An 18917-nucleotide genomic window follows, 5' to 3' on the forward strand; every position below is an offset into this window, starting at 1 on the left:
GAATTCAAGCTCCCTATTTTATGGTGCGTCTCTGAGCATCGCTGATGCTTTTCCACTTGGAAATGCAGCAGATGAGCTGTATCCTTTCCTAGACCCGTTGCCAACAGAAAATCTGCAAACCATTGTCACTGATACTAACTTAGGAGCCATGCTGTAACATACCCTGCCACCAAAGTGTGTCCACTACTTAACGCACTGCTTGCTTTAGGAATGTGGCTTTTCTTTGGTACAGAGTGAACACTGCAATTTTGTGTTGCATGTGCCAAACAGGCAGGGCTGGGTGGGGAAAGAGGAGGGAGGCTTCAGCTCAGAAATGATAGTACCTATTTTTAGGTTCCCAAAGCCAAGCTGTGCTGCTCCCACTCTCTTCTGATGATCCAACACGTATCACTCTAGATGTCACCAATCCCAGGCAGTCTTGTCAGTTTGTGGTGCTGGGCTTCAGCATCCTGGGGGAGGGAAGATAAGCAGCAATTTTTCTGAAGTCTGTGGCAGCAACAAACTGTATCATGATAAATGTAAGTTTATTATTATTATTTAGATGAGTTGTTTTTTGTTTGCTTGTTTTTTGAGTCTGAACTTGCTTTTAGGAGATACATACCTGGCTCTGCCTGCTCTGACAGCCCTCCACCAGAATGCAGCAGAACGTCCCCTTCACTGAAACATCCTCTATGAAAACCTGCTGGAAAACCACAGCGGATTTTTTTAAGATCTGATTTAAGGATATTGAACGACCAAACACCTTATTGCTCACTGCTGCCTGGGACACATAAAAGAAGGTCTAATTGGAGTAAATTCAAGTCCCAAGTCAGTTTTACAAAATTATAGTGTTTGTTGGGGGGCTGCACAATCTTTTCATAGCGCTCTAGGTACTACAGTCCCTGATTCCCTCAGAGATTCAACCCACAAGCAGTTTACTGCACATCTGCTTTGCACTAAGAGCCCTCTGCATGCTTTTAACACTCTACCAGCACAAGACAGGGGTTACTGTAGCCCCTTGGTGACAACTTATTCAAGTAACAGAATCCTCAGGTACCACAACCGAAGTGCTCTGCTCACATCACCTGCAGCAAGTACCCGCTGGAGTTATGCCAGAGCTCTTTGAGAAAGCGGGGAACCAAACTGCAGTCTCTTAGGTCTTCAGTTGACCTACTGCAGGAACATCCCTTCTTTTTTCAGCTGCTTTTTTTCCGTTACATTATCCTGCAGTACACTGTGCAATCAAGTAATTAGAAACACAAATGGTACTGTTTCTCAAATGCTGGAGCATTTATCTTTAGAAATCTAACAGTGAAAGAAAATGACACCATGTAAAAAGACACTGTTGTAAACAGGAAGGGTTCACTCTATTAAAAAAAAAGTTACATTCTTGATCAAGAAACAAACTGGTATGAATATTCACGATCGTATTTTGCAGCCATGCAATCTTGTTATCTTCTCTCCCAAACATCTGAAGAATATGAAGTCTGAACCCTTTACATAAAAATAGCTTAAACTAGCATTGACAGAAAACACGCAGCCATATATTGACCTGAGAGGCCAGAGAGAGTTCAAACATGAGCGAAATGTCCCTGATCTTGGATGGGGGCTGGCAGAGCTCACCTGGGCCAGCCGCACCCTGTGTCACTGCACACCACTTCTGCCAGCCACGCAGCCTGGGGGTGCCTCAGCTGAATTCCTTTTCAGCAAAGGCTGGCTGAAGCCAGCAGTGCCATTATATTTAATCACAGCGGAGTTTTGGTACCCATAGAAGAATCCTGGAACCCAAGTGTATATTCATGATCGGTGACTACAGCCTGGTATAAAATGTCTGCACTGCTTCTTTCCACTCCAGTCTGTGCCTTTGAAGTCATGGTAACAGCTTTTGGATTCGAATCCTCTGATGAGACTCCTTGATTTATTAGGTAAAACATCTGGAAAAAATGAAGACTTGTGGCAGTGTAAATCCTCCAGAAGGAGCAGAGAGGTTTTGTCTGAGCAGTACTCCTGTCAAAAATCAAGGAAACCTGAGCCCTGGTGACTGGCTTAAGGTTGCTCCGTGGTTGCAAAGCTGCAGCTCAGAATGGGCCCGTTCATGTTTCACCCACTGCCCTGAAACCATCAGGCAGGCTCGGCCGAGGCCGTGAGCACAGAGAGGAATGTACATCAGCTAACAGCCCTCGGTGCTGGGATCATGCCACAGCTAACTACATGATTTTCATACGCTCTTGCAGCTTGAATGTCGGTAGCAATTCTGCCCTTGACATTAATAAGGTAGCTCCTGTTATAAATCACTCCGTACTGTGGAAGCAGTATGAAATGTAAAATACCTGCCTCTCTCCCTCAAAGAAAAAGGCAACAGCAAAATGCAGACAGGCCGGGAAGACGAAGTTCAGGTCACCTACCCTGCCGTTCTGTGCTGTAAAGGGGTGGCAGGGTGGCAGGTCTGCTCCCCAATTACAACCACCTATGTGAGGAAAGGAACGCTGGCTTTGGCAGGAGGCGAAAATTACCAGCCTTGGATAACGCTGATTTGAAAGGAATAAAACCTGTACAGGTAACAAACGAGGAGACGCACATTTTGTGAAGTGGATTTCTTCTTTTATTTGGAATGAGCCCTGAACCAAGGCAAAAAAAAAGAGAGGAGGCATGGACCAGCAGGAGCAGCTTGCTTTGCCACGGAGTTGCTGCTGATGGCTTTTTCTACGAGAGGTGTGTGCAGGGACACGTGTGTGAGCAGATGCATCTATGCCTATTTGTAAAATATTTGTTAGATGAGGGCACAGCTATAAAGCACAGAGGTACTTGACTCGGAATTATTTACTCTCTCTGCCTCCTCCACACACCAACCCATGATCCAAATTTCAGAGCTCCCGCTTTTTTCCCCAGAGAGCCATCTTTTGACAGTCATTTTCCCATCTAAATCCCCCTTCCAGCGATTTGAATAATGCAGCTGTAACACTAGCCCCAGTGCCAGTCTTCTTTTTGGAGGGGGTGTAGGGCCGGCAGAGGAGGGGGGAGTTCGGGGAGTATTTTTTTAATCAGATAAATTATTGCTGGGAAACCAGCCACTTCTCTTCATTCAATTTATACTCTGTGGGGAATCCATCTAATACCCCTTTGCCGAGTGTGAGGCAGGACCAGCGAGATGCTGTCTCAAACCAGGGAGGAAAGCAAAAGATGGGGTGGAGCGCTGGGAACGAACAGACCACTGGAGGAAGGGGCTATGCAGAAGCAGGAAGGCAAGAAGAAAAACCTGAGACATGCACGCAGCTCCTCAGACGAGGGAGGAAAGGAGAAAATGTTCCTGCTCACTTCTCCGCTGGCAAACTGGAGCCGACTCGGGCTGCAAGCGGCTGATATGAGCTCGGGGCTGGTGTGCGGAGCTTTTCACCTGCAGGGAGGTGGCGAAGCTCCAGGCAGGTCCGTGGCTGCACGGGAAGGGGGTTCCTATCGGGCACTGCTTGAGTTTGCAAAATGGGTTTAGTGATTTCACCCTGGCTCCCAGTGGAACTGGGACTGTGCCCGTTCACCTCCCCATTGTAACTGGAACTGGTTAATGCCTTGTTGGCCGACTGAGAGAAGCTGAGGGCTGGGAACAGAGACAGCTCCCAGCACATCGGGTTTCAGACATGCTTGCAGGGCAGCATGTCTGGGAAGCTTGCCGTGCTGTCTGGGCATACCTTTTATTCTTGTTTGTATTACTTTAACACCTAAGGCCCCAACCAAGACAAGGCTCCATTGTGCCGAGGCGTTGTGCACGCACGTAGCGAGAGATGGGCTGTGTCCTGAAGAGCTCACAGCCTAACCAGACAGACAATTAGAGGTGGGGAGTGGAAACAGGTGCACAGAGAAGGGAAACGATTTCCCCGAGCTCAGGGAGTGAGTCAGCGTCCAAACCAAAACCAGGACTCGGTGCCTGATACCAGGCCACAGCACTTGCTTCCCTTTCATGTGCTAAAACCAATTTAGCCTTTACACGTCTCACTGTAGCACTTCTCAGTGACTATACGTTTGTATCGAGTTTGTAAAGAATTACAGGGCAATGGCACCCAAATGGGTGTCACGGCACACTTTCCTGGCCTTTTCTTCTTCTGCAGAACAAAGAAAGAAAAGCTTTAGTGGAAGAGTTGGCGGTGAGCTTGGGAGACAAGGAGACTTCTGAGGAAGATTGCCCAGATTCCGGGAGTGACTACAGTACAAATAATGGTAGAAAATAAAGGAATTGACTCAGCAGGAGGCAAAGGGGAACAAGTGGAAGAGTAACTCTGATCTGGAAAACTGCATGGAGAATATGACATACCAGGCAGAAAAGAGAAAGAAGGCAAAAAGAATCCAGACGTGTACAGCCTGCATTTCAGATAGCTTCCTTCTGACAGCCTGTCACCAAACTGCTGAGCACCCATCCTCAGAAAAGCAGGCCTTACACATAGTCCAGTTATTTTGGGCCCAAAACAAACAAAGAGATTCCTTTAATTCAGAGCTCATTTCCATCTGCCAGTCCCCGTGAGTTTCCGTTTCCAAATCCAAACCGCTTGAAGCTGTTGTTCCCAATACCACAGTTTCCTTTCCCAGGTAAAATTTATGGATAAAGTAACATAGATCTAAACATGTAATTAAACCCCTCTAGCCTATCTACCAAATAAACTTATTTTCAGACTTCAATTAACCTCTAAGGTTACATCTTAGAATTGCAAATCTCACTAGAAATGCCAGAACCACTTGTGGCAGGATGAAGTGAGCCCACTGTGTCGGGTTACGGGGATCATCTTAACCTGCAGTGGTTCTTGTCCAGCTCAGAAAAAAAAAAAAAATCCTGAGCTGTCCACTCCTGTCCATTGTCAGAAGGAAAAAAAAAATAAAGGAAAAAAAAAAGGAAAAAAAAAAAAAAAAAAAGAGTAACTTGGGATTTTCTCCTTCCTTTCTAGGAAACAGAGAAGAAAGTGGTGTTATCTCCTCCTCCTCAGATACTGTTTTCTTGTATTTTAAGTCCCCAGACATATGTACTTTATATAAGAGCTGCCCATTTCAGAGGTTTTATCCTGGACTGGATGATCTCTGGTGGTAGGGGTATTCAAGCTGCTTTGTGCATTTAGTCATCCCTAAGTGTCATTTTGGCAATCTGTTCCAGATTCTAAGCATTTTACATTAAGACTTGGAGACTTGGTAATCTCCCCTCCCAGTCTCCACCAACAATAGAAATATCAACTCTTCAACCTTAAATCAAACACAAATCTCTCTAAAATCCTCACCTGGAACCATCTTTCACTGGTCTCTTATCTCGGTGACTGCTACACTCCTCAGGATCCACAGTAGTCTCCCTGACAGAGGAAATAAAAACAGATCCCATGAATCAGGACCTCTCCTTGACACGAACAAGGTGGAGGGGCTGCTCTTTGCCTGCAGCTAGAGTAAATTGCTGTTTAAGCCTTGCCAACATTTCTGGAGACTCACCGGGCTGTGGGAGGTTTGGGCTGCTCCAGTCTTCCACATTGGTTATCATCTTTCATTTCTTTTACACCTGATACCATGTGGTTTATAGAAATCTCTCTGGGCCCAATAAACTATGGAAGTGAGTCTCCTTATTCTGTTTTCTTTCTTCTCCTGCCCTTCTTCATTCATTTCCTGGCTCTAAACTAAGCAACTGAACCCCCCAGGGTTCATCAGTAAGCAAAGAGCAGCCAGAAATGACAGGAAAGAGGGTCGTGCCCAAGCATGAAAGAAAAGTAAAAACAGAAGGAGTCCCCAGCCCTCTAACAGGGAAGAAGTATGCCTGATTGCATCACTCCTAGGCTCTATTACACACAGGGTGAGCGAAGGACAAGGAAAACCAGCCTTTATGCAGCCAGGGATCTGTATTCCTTCAGGAAACAGTTCATGTGCTGCTTCTCAGGGCAGCTAGAAGCACTCAGAGCTTTGTCATCACCTGAGCTGGAGGCCCTGGACAGGCTGTGTCAGCGCCAGGCTTTTCTTCCCAGCTCCCCTGCGACTGTCCCCGCGGCACACCTGCGAGAGCAGAGGCAGCAGGACCGACAGAGCTGCTCCCCACACCTCCACACGGGGCTGAAGCACCCTGCTTCTCTTCACCAGCACTCCACTAATGGAACATGTGCAGCCACACGCGGCTCCCTGAGAAGCAGAAATACCCAAGCCCGGTTATTATGGAACCAGATCCCACAGATCATCTTCCCCCCTGCCCTTCCCCACAGCGTTCCAGCTCGCTTCCAGCTCACTTCCATGTGCTTGGCTGGACAACTGGCAGCACATGCTAGGTCGGAGCAACACATGTGCTGCCTGGCCAGCTGGCTGCTGCTGCTTCTGCCAGCGGATGTGGGGCTTCTTCCACCAATGGGGATGGCAATTTGTGTTTTTTTTTTTTTCCTCCACTCAGCTGCAAACCTTCAGGTAACTCATGGGAATTTCCTATCACTCTGATTGACTGACACTTTCAAAAGTAATTCAAGGGAAGGGAAGAATGACAGTGTAACAGTAGGATATTTCTTTAGAAACCAAGATAAAAACGCTAGTGTAAAAGGGCTGGTAGAAATCTTGTTTCCTTCACCCACAAATTCCTTGATGCTGGAAAACATACCCCCCCCCCTCCCTTTCCCATATTCTCCAGCTTGCTACAAGTTCTGACATGAACAGCTTCTGCTGGGAATAGCTGACTGTGCCAAAATACGAGAGTTGCTGTTCCTATGCTGTCCTCCCCTCCCCAGATTATCACATTTCAGCTATTGACATTGCCCAGAAAATGAACGTTGCTCGGTGTTTGCTAACCCTTCTGCTCCTCTCTGTTCTGCAAGGACCTCTGCGGGACAGCCGGCTCTCTGCTGTTTACAAGCCCATCTGCTTCTGTTGCTTTTCTCCACCTGAAGCTGGAATGCTCTGCTCGGGATATTGCTCACAGTTGTGCTGGGAACTGCAAAGAGCAGATGAGAAATTCAGGTGGTAAGCAAGCAGCATGAAACGAAGAATACAAATATGTTTTCCTCTAAATAGTCCTAAAAATAACATAAACAAGAACAAGATGACAAAGGAAATTCCCAAAAGCTAAGGATGGCTTCAGCACCACAATTGTTCCAAGGAGAGACCCAAATTACGAGAATTTATACATTTAGAATCAAACCAGAAAGGGAAAAACATGTGCTGCAGTGACTGTTTTCCTGAAATTACACTGCAGCTCTCTGCATTTCCAAGTCTCTCAAGGTAGAGGTACAAGACTCCACTTTGCCCAAACCTGTACAGCTGCTGTGAGCTGCTTAGTTCAGAGTTCTCCATGCAGTTTAACTCAAGGCCACATTTCCAGGGATAAAAGGGGGACCTTGGGAGTCAGAAAGAGACTGGACACCTGTCTGCCCATACCGTCTTCAGTGGAGTGCCCTCAAAACCAGAGCTGCTCTCCTAAGAGCCCGAGATAAGCACAGCTGCAGGAGGGACCAGAGGGGGCCCTCCAGAGTCTTATGGCACTGAAATGCTCTCCGTAGCCCAGCACGCTGCTAGTCAGCTAAGCACACCGTGCGACAAGCCTGGGCAGGCTGCTGCAGACATCCACAGGCTCTGTGAGAGGCAGCTGCATGGATGGGAGGCAGACAGGTCGGGGAGCACGCTGTGCTAGCAGAGGCGGGTGCAGATAGAGTGAATGCCTCCAAACCCCGTGTTTCTTTGTGCCACAGCCTCTGCGCCTGGCTCACATGGTGGAGAGGGTCTGCGCTGTGATGTCTGGGCACTGCCTTGGCTGACGGGGAGCAGCAGAAGGTGGCAGTCACTCTTTGCTCCCAGCTGTGGGCTTCACAATGTTGGTGCCTGGCTTGGAAGAGAAAACAGAAACCATTGCTGCTTCTGGCCCTTCTGAGAGTTAAGGAAAACTAGCAGACCCCAAAGAGAGGAGCTGAACTGCCCCTGATGAGATCACATCAGAAAACAGCGGGGACCAGAATAACCTCACTCCTGCCCTGTGCTGTGTTTTTCAGCAAAATTTGCTAATTTGGGCCAAGAACTGGCTAAAGGAAGGGATCAGCTACAGCATTTGGGATGGTATCCATGCTGTGTCCCTAGTTTCAGAAGGGTCAGCGTGCCCGCGGAGACATTTGCCACTCTGTGTGGCAGAGCAGATGCAAATTTTACAGGACACACACACACTGGAAGTTCGCACTCTGTGTATGGACAAAGACTGAGAAGGAGAAGGAAATACTGGAGGTGGAGAGGGTGAGATCTCAGGGCGGAAGAACCCACTGCAGGTTCCTTCTAATTGTCCCTCTGCACATGGCTCCCTCCTGTGCTGTCGGGTCACCAAACTCCACCAGTTCAGGGTCAGAAATTTGCCCGGTTTAGGGAGGAACACGATGCCCCAGTTGGCAGCTTCCTGACTCTGCCCCACCAGCTCAGCTCAGCACAACTTGCACAGATCACGGCCCAAGTCTTGAGGCTATTGAGAAAAGAAGCTGTAAGCTCCTGGGAAGGGAGGAGCTTGCCAAGGCAGCTGCTCTGCTCAGATGTGCAACCTGTGGAGAACCTCTCCTTCCCTCTGCAACACTAACGTGCCCTTTTCAACACATGAGTGGGCTTGGATTACCTCTTTTTTAGCACTTTATGGTAACTGGGCCCCGTGCAGAGGGAGATCTGAAGACCTCAGAGCTGCTCAAGGCTACTGGATGAAATGCTGGCTCAGCTTACACCCACGGACAAAGGGCACCCGCACCTCTGAGAAGCGCACGTGCTTTGTTCCCAAGTTTCAGCAGAGCTCAGCTCTGTGGTGGGCACCAAAGCAAACTGCTAGATTTACAAAGATGCTTTCACATCTGTGCTAACAAGGTGCAGGGGTGCTCTGAAAACTTCACCCTTAGGGGGCAAGGGAAGGAGGAATGAAATCACACTTTGCACAAAGCTTCTGCCTCGTTCACTCTCGGGGAATCTTCTCGTTCAGCCTAGCTATTCCTCTGAACAGCTAGGTGCAACACCCCGGCATAAAACAGTGCCTGCAGCAGTGCTGTAGCTCTCAGGGCCTGGATCAGGACCTCTCAGCACACATGCTCTTCATTAATGCTAACCCGGGAGCAGAAATGATCCGAGAGCAAAACCTCTGAGAGGATTAAGCACAAGCTTTGGTGCAGGGAGGGGATCCAACCTGAACTTCCTCCAAATCACGCAGTCAGATCTGGTTGCTCTGGTTTGGACCTGGCTCTGGCAAGACAAAGTGACGCAGTCAGACACTGAAAGAGGGGAGCAGAAAGAAGGGAAAACAGCCCGCTCCCTCTCACCCCAAAAGCGCAGTGCCTTGCTTCTAGGCCCCTCAGCGTGCACAATAAACTTGTCTCCCTTCCTCACTCTGGGTTACATTGTTCGCTTTCCTGCAAATTGTTTCCACATTCTGTATAAATAACCCCAGTGCCAGGGAGGGGGAGGGAGGGAGCAGAGGGGCGCGCAGAGAAGGGGTGGGAGGAAATCAGATGTCTTTGTTACTTTTCAAAAAGAAGGTGGAGGATGCCGAGAAGCAGTTTGGAGCTGGAGCCTTGGCAGGCCGAGCAGAGAACTGCCATCGAGCTGTGTTCAGACCTGGAGGAAGAAGAGTAAACAAGGGAGAGATTATATATAATTATAGACAATCATGTTGCTGGGGATAAACAGGAATCAAAAGCACGGAGGCACTGAAGTCTGGCACGTCCCCAAGCACAGAACAGAAGCCAGCCAGCAAGAGGCAATGTGGCTGGAAAGCGCTTCCCTTTGGGCCTGTTTTCAGTTAGCTCAGGGGCTGTTTTTTTTTCCTCTCTTCTTGGCTTGAGGCATTCCCCCATAAAGAGATGAGCCTGCCCAATGGGAAACAGAAGCCAAACTGAAGTCAGCAGAATCCTTGTCTGCGACATTAATAGATTACTCTGTGAGAAACGTCAGAAATGTTTGGAAAAGATACAGCCCGCTTAGGTCAGCAAAAACAACAACAACAGGAATTTCTGAACAAAAACGGCTTTAGAAACATTCCCGCAGTGGTGCCTGTGTGTCCTGCGGGCACTCTCCTCACAGGCAAAGCCACTCAGGAGCAGGAGGCAAAGGGTGAGCTGCAGCTAAGGGTGGCACCAGAGGCCTGCTCCCAATGCCCCTAGATCAGGGCTTCATGACAAAAAGGTGTTCAAGCCCCTTGGCTGCCTCACCTGCTCCCAGCGTGTGTGGTGCTGAGCTGTCTGGGAGAGCTGTGTGTTTGACGCAGCTCCCTCCTCAGTTTGCTGCAAACCAAAGGCAAAAAGATGAGCCACTGCCTGCGCCGTGGGGCACCCCGTGCTCCCTCCTGCCTGCCTCTGCATCTGCAGGGGGAACAAGCAGGAACCCGAGCGTGATGGGGCCCTCCTGCCACCGCCTGCCCGCCCGTGCCACGAGGGCACCCAGCTTGCTGTGTCACGGCCCGGCACTCCAGCAACTGCTTTGCCTTTGCAGAGCCTGGGAGGGGGAAGGAAGAAGCTTCTGTGTGTGCTGGAGATGGCTCTGGATGTAGTCAAGCAAGCAGGCTCTGATGCTACAAGTGTTGTGGCCGAGACTGGGGACGCTCATCTGCCTTGGCACAGCTCTCCCTGAGTGCCTAAGAGTGCCCTGTGAAGGGGAGAGGAGGAGGAAATGATGAAGAAACAAAGCCAAGAAGCACAACTAAAACAACGGCATATGGCCCACGAGGTTTGTGTTGTTCTGTTTCTTTTTTTAAGAAGGACCTTGGGGGATTTGAAAAAGAAACAAGAAAGAAGCCTCGCTCATCCTTCTTTTCCTTCCCTTGAAGGCTCCACAGCTCACTGGAGAGTTAGAGGGAAGGCGACATGATGAACAAAGGACCGCAACCTCAGTCGGTGACAGAAGGAGGATTGTTTAGCAAGGCAGTGTAAAATGCTCTCTCCCAGGCATTGTTTTAAATCCAAATAGCTTACAGCCTGCTGAATTCTTAAGCCATTTTCCTGATCTCTCAGCTGTTCTTCATTGAGAACTCAAACTTCAAAGCAAGAAAGCAGAGAGAAAATATAGATATAAGAAATAACCAAACCTGTGTTTAGAATCAGCTTAAGCGTACAAGACACAGGGCATGCACAAAGGCTCTTCTACTTTCTCTCCTTCAGTAAAGGTGCTCTGAATGTCCTTTTTCCTAAGGAAAGAAAATGGATTTTTTAGGGGAAATTACATTTGCTCTCTGAGAACAGTGGCACAGTTTGGTGAATGGTATCACCTGGCTATGTGGGCATAGTGTTTTCTGTATTTTCTGTGAATTCATCATTGTGGGCATTTTTCCTCTGAGATTTCTTATACCGACAAATCCCTCACCAGTGGTGGATACATGTTGGGGGGCATATATGCATCTGCATAAGTGCAAGATCTCTCCATTGGCCATGTACAAACTGCCGTGCTGTTACAGGTGAGGTCAGTCTAAGCATAAAACAGGAGTCATGTTTATCTCAAAACTGCTAGAAATGGATCAGAGAGGGCAGAGGGAATGGAATTGGAAAAAGACAGCAATGGGTTAAAAAAGGCCTTTGGGGTCCAAGCCTTATGTGCTCTAAATTTACACTGACTGGGAGGTAATATCTAAGCAACCTACTCCCACATGAAGTTACAGCAGTTACTTCCAAACATCCCAGGCACGAGCATACAGAACCGAGAATAAAAACAAGGTAACAGAGCAATAGCAAAAATAAGCTGCCCGTGTCCTTTAAACACGTGCCTGTGTGCCATGCTGGACAGAAACAGTGTCAGAAGTTTAGTGATATGGTGGGAGAGTACAAGTGAGCCAAACTGACAGGCCTGGACAGATGATAGCCGCTTTGCTTTCTCTTTCATTTAGAGGTAACCAAGAAGGGAGAAGGATACAGAGTGCTTGTCCTGATGTTCTGTCAAAAATAAAATGAGGGTACTGGTCTCCTGCAAGCACAGATGAACATCAATCACAAGTCCTTCATAAAGGCAGGCCCACAAAACAGTCCCTCAGTGTTATTAGAAAGCAAGAATTAAAAGTTTATCAAAGTGGAAAGAGCAGATCCTCAAGGGAGAACGGATTTCATAAGCAATCACCAAATCCTTCTCCAGGCACCTCAGTGTGACTTGCAAGGCAGCCAGAAAATCAAAAGAGCTGCTACCTAAAGAACATACAGTGAGTGGTCCCAGCGGGAATCGTGGAAAACGCCCTTAGGTGGGATAAAGAGCCACTCCTTCCCTGACTCTTCGAGTTCTCCTAAAGCAAAGAGGAAAAAAAAAGAGCACGCTGTCTGCATCGCTGCTTATTTTTGCATTGCAAGACTTATTTGTATGTGCTGGGGAAAGGTTCCCTTTGGCTTGTCACAACATCTCCACGTCTGGGCACGTCAGCTGGCAGTCTCTGCTTTGGATGGGCTCAGGACAGGAGAATCAGACCACCACTTCGGTCCCCCAGAGCCCAACAGCTCAGCACCTGCTGAAGGTCAGCAGAGGCAAGACCCAACTGCATTTCAGTTCTGATAATCCCATTTTGGATACTGGAACTTGGCCATGGGGAATGAAAGCACGACTGAAGCACGACTGCTTTATCCCCACTCTGCGCGGCGGCCAAAGCGATGCTTTGGAGCGCTGGCCTGTGAGTCCCACTTCTGGCAAATCCAGCAACTCAAAGGAAGCAGAGCAATGGGATTTTTTTCCTTGGCTCCTTGCTGGTGGCACTGGAAATCCTTGTAGGCCACCGAGAAAGCGTGCTGCCCCCTTGGCTGGTGCTCACACCTCTGCTGTTGCTGTCATCCCCTGCACATCCACTTTTGAAATAATTACTTCCACGGCTTATGAAATAACTCATGTCACTGATGGAGACTGATGAGAGCAGCCCTCCAGGCCCGAGCTGCTGGGGGTGCAGGCACCTTTCAATATGCTGCCTGTAATAAATGTGGCAGGGGGAATGCAACGTTTTGTTCAAGGAAAAAAAAAAAAAACCTATTTCAAGCTTCTGAAGGGCTATTAGAAGATATGGCATGATAAAACTCAGGACATGAGCCTCTTTAGATTTAATAATACATGCCATCGATTTCTTCCTGCCGAAAAACTTCAATGAACACCCTTTTTTGTTTAAATCTTTTGTTGCAAAATTGATTATTCATTGAAAACATAAATCCCAAAGATTTGACCAAGTGATTTCTTAAAGAGTTCAGATTTCTGCATCAACGCAGACATTTCCAAAAAGCAACAACCATTTTGCTGTACAGTGATCGTTAGCAGAAAAGCAACTCTGATGGTAAGTTTTTAATTAGCCCATATAAATGTGCATGCAAATGTACATAACTGCATTTCAAAGGAAAACAACTCGCCCTCTAAAACTAAAATGCTTCTACAATAAAAGCTACAGAAAAACAGCAAGCAGAAATATTCTGATCCTAACATGTATGTTAATACGTCTGTTAAGCAGACGAATAGGGTCAATTTATCTCCCCCTGCCTGACCAGGGCTCCCAAACTGACCAGAAAAAAGCCACCCACAACACAGTTGAGGAGCTGTGATCCACAAGCTGTATCTGCTGCTGAAGTACCATGCCCTGAGATCATTGTTAAATTGCTTTCTGAAAGATAAAATATGCTGGTTAATCTGACTCCGACGGGTATATTTTTCTAACCGGTGCAACATGGAGGTATCATCATTTAAAGGATGCGTTTCTACATCGCATTCTTTAAACTATCAGATCAGGAAACCTCCTGAATGCTGCCTACACCGCACGTCTGATTGGCTTCTGTTCTCCAAATGGGAAGGGGGCAGGGAGGGGGGTGAAGCAGCCGCCAGAAGAAGAGGATTGAGATACACACAAGAGAGAAGGGGGGCAAAGGGAAAGAGGAAGATCAATTAATGATCCGATCCTGGTGAGAAAACAAGTACAAATGTGGTCCCTAAAGTTAACGCCGTTGGTTGCAGCGAGGAGCCGATCGATCGATGTTGGCGATGGCGTGGGGAGCAACGCGGCGCGCTGCAGTGGGAGCCCAGCACGGGCTTCCAGCGGGCAGGGCGCAAGTCCCCAGATTACAATAAAGCAGCTTGAAGGTGACAGATTTCATTGTTGAAGGTGATAAAATTCCACGTGGCGCGCTGCAAAACAAGGGCTGGAGCTCAGCCCGCAGAAGGGGAGGCAGCCCCAGACAATGCGGCGGGAGTTTCTCCTCCTCTCCTCTCCCTGGAAATCGGTCCAGAAGCACCTGAGTGCCCCAGGTGTGCGATACGTTGCTGCCTGACCCACAGCTGCTGCTCATGAACCGAACGCCCGGTGGGGTTCCCTGCCTCGTGCCTCTATTCCCACCCATGCGGTGGGAGCGCAGGGGTGATGCAAAGCAGCAGAGACATTGGGCTGGCCTCACAGAGAATCCTGCAGCAGGCAAGATCCTGCAGGCCGTGTGTCAGCGTGAACGAGTTGGCCACACGCCCACGCAGCAGAAGTCCGACCTTCATGCCACACTTTGCTGCAAACGTTTTGAGGAAGGATTGAGAAAGGACAGGTGTCTGCTGCTCTAACAGAGGTTGGGTTTGGTCTGGATGCTGCCCCCAACACGGCTGCTTGAGATGCAGGGAAGATTCAGCAGCAGCGATGTGAAAGGAACAGGAAAATCAAAGCCTGAGACTAAACTAGCAATTAGACCAGCCCCGGAATATATTCAAGTCAAATCAATCCATACAAGAATTTCAGTCACGGTGTGCTCGTGCCCACACTTCCTCCCTCCCTCCCTTCCTCTCCTGCAACCTAGGGCTGAGATCCAGCATTCCTGTCTGCTTAATCAGAATATGCAAGAAGTGCAGTGACAACATGTCTCCTAAGATGCTTTATCAGTTTTGCAAAGTCCCAGTTCATCCCCCTCTTGCGGATCTATTTACATATTGATGTATTTATTCGGCTCTCTCCACCAGGCATGCCCCATGAGATTAAACCATTTTATTTACAAAGACATTGGGGTTGCAGCTCCTAACAATTAAGTCAGCCAAGATATAACTTTGCATGTGCTTTCAGATTGATGTGTGAACAGACAAAAGCGGCCTCGTCAGCGATTCAGGAGCAGCCGGAGGGAGGACCGGTTAAACCCCATCTATATAAACCAGTCAATAGCTGCTGCAACTGGGAAAAATGAATTGGGGTGGTGGGAGGCGCAAATACGCCGACTTGAAAGATAATGAGCCAGTAGGAGTGATGGATAAAACCTGCAGAAGAAACTTTGCCAGCATAGCTCACCTTAAAGAGCAGATTCTTCAGAGTAGCTTGTGCTTCAAGGGAACTCGCAGGCTCACAGGATTTGCCCCTGTGCCATCTCACCCATCAAAGCCACCTCTTAAAAAGGAGAAAAGCTGTTTTCTCTCAGAGGACTACGCAGGAAGGAAAAGGAGGATGGGAGGAAAAGGGAGAAATACCTTGCAAGATGGAAGTCAGCAAAAGGTCATTTAAGACAAACTGGAGCTGGCTTCACACTCCAGGCAAGGTGCTACAGCCCCTTCTGCAGAGAGCTTTTCCCTGATCTCCAGAACTCCCTCTGTCCTTCTGCTCCCCGCGGGCATCTGATGGGGCTCCAGTTGTCAGTGCTCCTCTCCGTACCCTCCCTGGGCACGGCGTTGTGCGTTAGCGTAGGGCACACGCTTTGGGCCAGCTTTGCAGCGTTATCCTCCCAATCCCTGCGCGGTGCCACCGAGCGCCAGCGAGCCCTGCAATTAGAACAGCATTCATCAAAGCACGCGCTGGATGCGGAGGTGAGCAACAGGCACCTGCAGGAGTAGGGATGTCCAGCACGTGTTCCTATTTGTCTCTCTGCCTTCCGCCAGCTGAAGTATGTCCATCAGAGCATTGTAGGCTCCATCAGACACAAAAGCTGAAAAGTCACCTGCGTATTGAGACCAGTATAAATCTGGCACGCTGCTGCCGGCTCCTGACAGCAATCTCGTCGGTGCCAGCATTCTTCTGAGCATCTCTGACATTTCGGAATTATATTTAGAGACCCGCATGTGAATTTAATTTTGAAGTTTGCTACAGAACTCTGATATATAAATATTCTGCACACCCTGCCTGAGGGTCTATTGGTGCACAGCACGGCTGTGTCAGTGCCTGTAATTAAACAGGAACGGGCAGCCCAAGGAAGGAGCACTAAACGGTAGTCTAACCATCTTAAAAGTCGGCACTTGTCTCCTTATTAATTCTCACCCTGATCTTTTGCATAGCACTATCGCCAGGCTAATTAATCACAGGTGCAAGCATAAGCATTAATTGCAACAATGAATCACTCTTTTTTTGTGTGTGTGTGCCTGGCCGTTTCTAGCCTATAGGAATGCTGCTACTCCCGTTACTTTTATAATTATTATAAATATAGAGCCAGCAACATGCACTACATTTGTAGGCATTAAAAAAGACATGGTATTTGGCCTCAAGCATTAACAATCTGGTGCATATTCAGGGAGGTGATGAATGCATTTCACTGACAGTCTGAAAATGCATTTCCTGGATCATTTTAATTCAGGAACGGTCTGAGGACGTGAGGTAAAGCACAGGTTTGGGGAATCCAGCATCTGCAGCTCTCCTGGTCAACACGCTGCAGCAGGTCTTGGCCGCTCATGGCTTGCTGGGACTGCCAAGGCGCACGGCGGTCTCCAAATCCTGCTGCCCAGCCTGCCTCGACCTCCCCGGGAAATTACAGAAGACGGGAGGGCTCTTGAGTGCAGATGGTTCGGGGAAATGTTTGGTAACCTTGGGGTCTCCAGGCTCGGATTCAGCTTGAGCGAGATCAACCCAAAGCCCTGACATGCGGATGAAAGGATGGTTGTGAACCTTCGAAGCCAGGCACGTGCCCGGAGACTCCCAGTACCGCTGGAGCTGTCAGCAGACGCTCTGGTGCCTGACCCCCTTGTGCCCACGAAGAAACCGGGGGCTCCAGGGGCTCACAGGACAGACACAGGGCAGGCAGTGGGGAGCACAGGGGAGCTGAGGCCACCGTGGCCTTTGCTGCAGGGAATTTGGAGCCTTCCAGCCTGGTGCTGGGCGAGACGATGTCTTCCCTGGCACGGGCACAGGACGACACAGGGATGGAAACACGTCTCAGCGTACTGCGCAAGGGGTAAAAAGCAGAAAAGCTGCTGACTGTGCTGCGCTGAGAGATTAGATTTTAAATGTATTAAATGACTAACGTGCATTATGCGTCCTTCCCAGGCCAAACCACCTGCATACACAATGTGTGGCTATGATGTGGGGTTGACAGGTTCAGGCAAATGGTTCAGGACTAATTTTCAGTGTCAGACTGGCAGAAGGCGCTCCAGACAGAGGCTCTTGAGGCTGGGGGAGATGAAGCCAAAGCTGTGAAAACACTGCTTTTTAGGGAGAAAACAAAAGCTAAAATTTGAACAGCTATAAAAACAGTTTGTCAACCAAACTACAGTAAATATTTCCTTTCTTTGCTAGCACAGAGGCTGGGGAGATAAAGAAATAGCTGAAGGAGAACTCAAGGTGAGCACCCGTTATTTACAGCTGCTGATGAATAAGCAAACCCCCACACTGTGTTTTCCTACAGGACAGCAAAAGCTCTGGCCTGCTTAAGAGTCTGGTTAGTTGTTATTTTTTCCCCTCCTGGGGTGCGCTTTACATGCTGCTCCAGTGAAACGCCGCACCACTATTAATTGCTCGCACGCACATAAAGCACACGGTATTCTCCTTCCCCACCGCTGCGGTCCCAGCAGATCAAATGGGGGAGCTGGAAAAGTCACCTACCAAGGCAGAGGCTGGGAGAATAATGTAAAAAAAGATCCAAAAGGATTTGTGTTGCTTGTTTTTGTTGGTCTCTTTTCTTTCTTTTTTTTTTTTTTTTTTAATATAATTTACTTCCCTCTGCCAGCTTAAAAGCATAGGCTTGTTTGAACTTCCTAGGGAAGTCGGGAGCACTGAAGAGAAATTGGCAGGCTCCAATCTGGCTGCTTTTCCTTATTATGAGAAAATACACTCCCGTCTCCTTGTCTAAGGGTATGAATTCTTCATCTCATATTGTGTTTGCACAGAAGCGTGAAATGTATCCTGAACATTGGTCGTCACCCACACTTCACAATGTGAGAACAACGAGGGCAGTGAGACATGGAATGAGAACGGGAACGCCACAAAAGTGGGGGAGCGGGTGGCTGCTTCTGTTCCAAGGCCCGGGCTCTCGCGCTGCATTCACCATATCCATGGCATTTAAAAGGAAACCAGAGGCACGTTTTTCCTCCGAGATGCTCAGGGGCCCTGTTTTGTGAGCTGTTGTCCCTGTGGGAAGCTCCCTCCTCCCTTTCCGTAAATGTTCCCCCTGCTGCCGCTGAATCACCAAATAATCTGGAGACCCGTGGGAAGGGAATTAAATGGTGGTTATCACGCTGCCATGTTCTGCTCACTTTATTTGTTTTAAATGACCATGAAAGCAAAGGGGGGAAAAAGAAAACACCCAAGTGGAAAGTTAATTGAGCTGCTGAAATGTCTTTAAAGGAGCACTGTGGGCTGGATTATGATGCCTCGGCTCCCACTGGTGGCATTTGCTCACATGAGTGGGCACCTGATCACGCAGCATGGCCGGGACCTCTCCTCTAAAGGATCCATGTCTCTTGGAGCCAAGGACAACCAAAGCTACCCAGCTGCAGGGACCTGACGGGGGCTTGATAGGACGGCATGCTCCAAAACTGGTCAGGAAAGGACCAGGCTGCAGGAACTCGATGTGGATGGAGGCCACAGGGGTTTGTGTCCTGGTTTCTCAGCAAGGTTTCCTACTTCAAGGAGAGTAGCCAAGGAGCTGGCCCAGCTGGGCTCTGGCATTAGGAGGGAAAAACTATTCCCCTGTCTGTCCTGCCTACTTTCTCCCCCAAAAGCTCCACTTACAGTTAGGAGAAGTTGGGAACCCACAGCAATGGGAGGGAACTTCCCAAGGAGGTGGAAGAAGGAAAAAGACCAAAACATGGGGAGAAGACCCAAGCAGAGAAGAGGGAGG

At 48.6% G+C, this 18917-nt stretch overlaps 2 long non-coding RNA genes across 9 annotated transcripts in view; both read right to left on the reverse strand.

The window, feature by feature from the left end:
* Positions 1 to 322: 322 nt before the first annotated feature.
* Positions 323 to 10201, reverse strand: LOC118172308. Of its 7 annotated transcripts, XR_004753635.1 has the most exons (6): positions 10128 to 10201; positions 6760 to 9534; positions 5986 to 6108; positions 5232 to 5300; positions 602 to 679; positions 323 to 449 (listed from the first exon to the last, which is right to left on the reverse strand). It is a non-coding gene; the product is annotated as an uncharacterized LOC118172308 (long non-coding RNA). The 7 variants fall into 7 exon arrangements; XR_004753636.1 differs by lacking the exon at positions 5986 to 6108; XR_004753634.1 differs by having other exon boundaries at positions 5232 to 6108.
* Positions 10202 to 11302: 1101 nt separating this feature from the next.
* Positions 11303 to 18917, reverse strand: part of LOC118172309 — a 37167-nt gene continuing 29552 nt past the window's right edge. Inside the window, exons 3-6 of one of the 2 annotated variants that reach the window (XR_004753640.1) lie at positions 15346 to 15633; positions 15170 to 15263; positions 12084 to 12178; positions 11303 to 11837 (exon numbers count right to left, since the gene is read on the reverse strand). This is a non-coding gene — a long non-coding RNA (uncharacterized LOC118172309). Of the gene's footprint in view, positions 12179 to 15169; positions 15264 to 15345; positions 15634 to 18917 lie in introns of both variants that reach the window. The other variant, XR_004753639.1, reaches the window with a different exon arrangement.

The sequence above is a fragment of the Oxyura jamaicensis genome, chromosome 10 (assembly GCF_011077185.1).
Source record: "Oxyura jamaicensis isolate SHBP4307 breed ruddy duck chromosome 10, BPBGC_Ojam_1.0, whole genome shotgun sequence".
Classification (NCBI taxonomy): Eukaryota; Metazoa; Chordata; class Aves; order Anseriformes; family Anatidae; genus Oxyura; species Oxyura jamaicensis.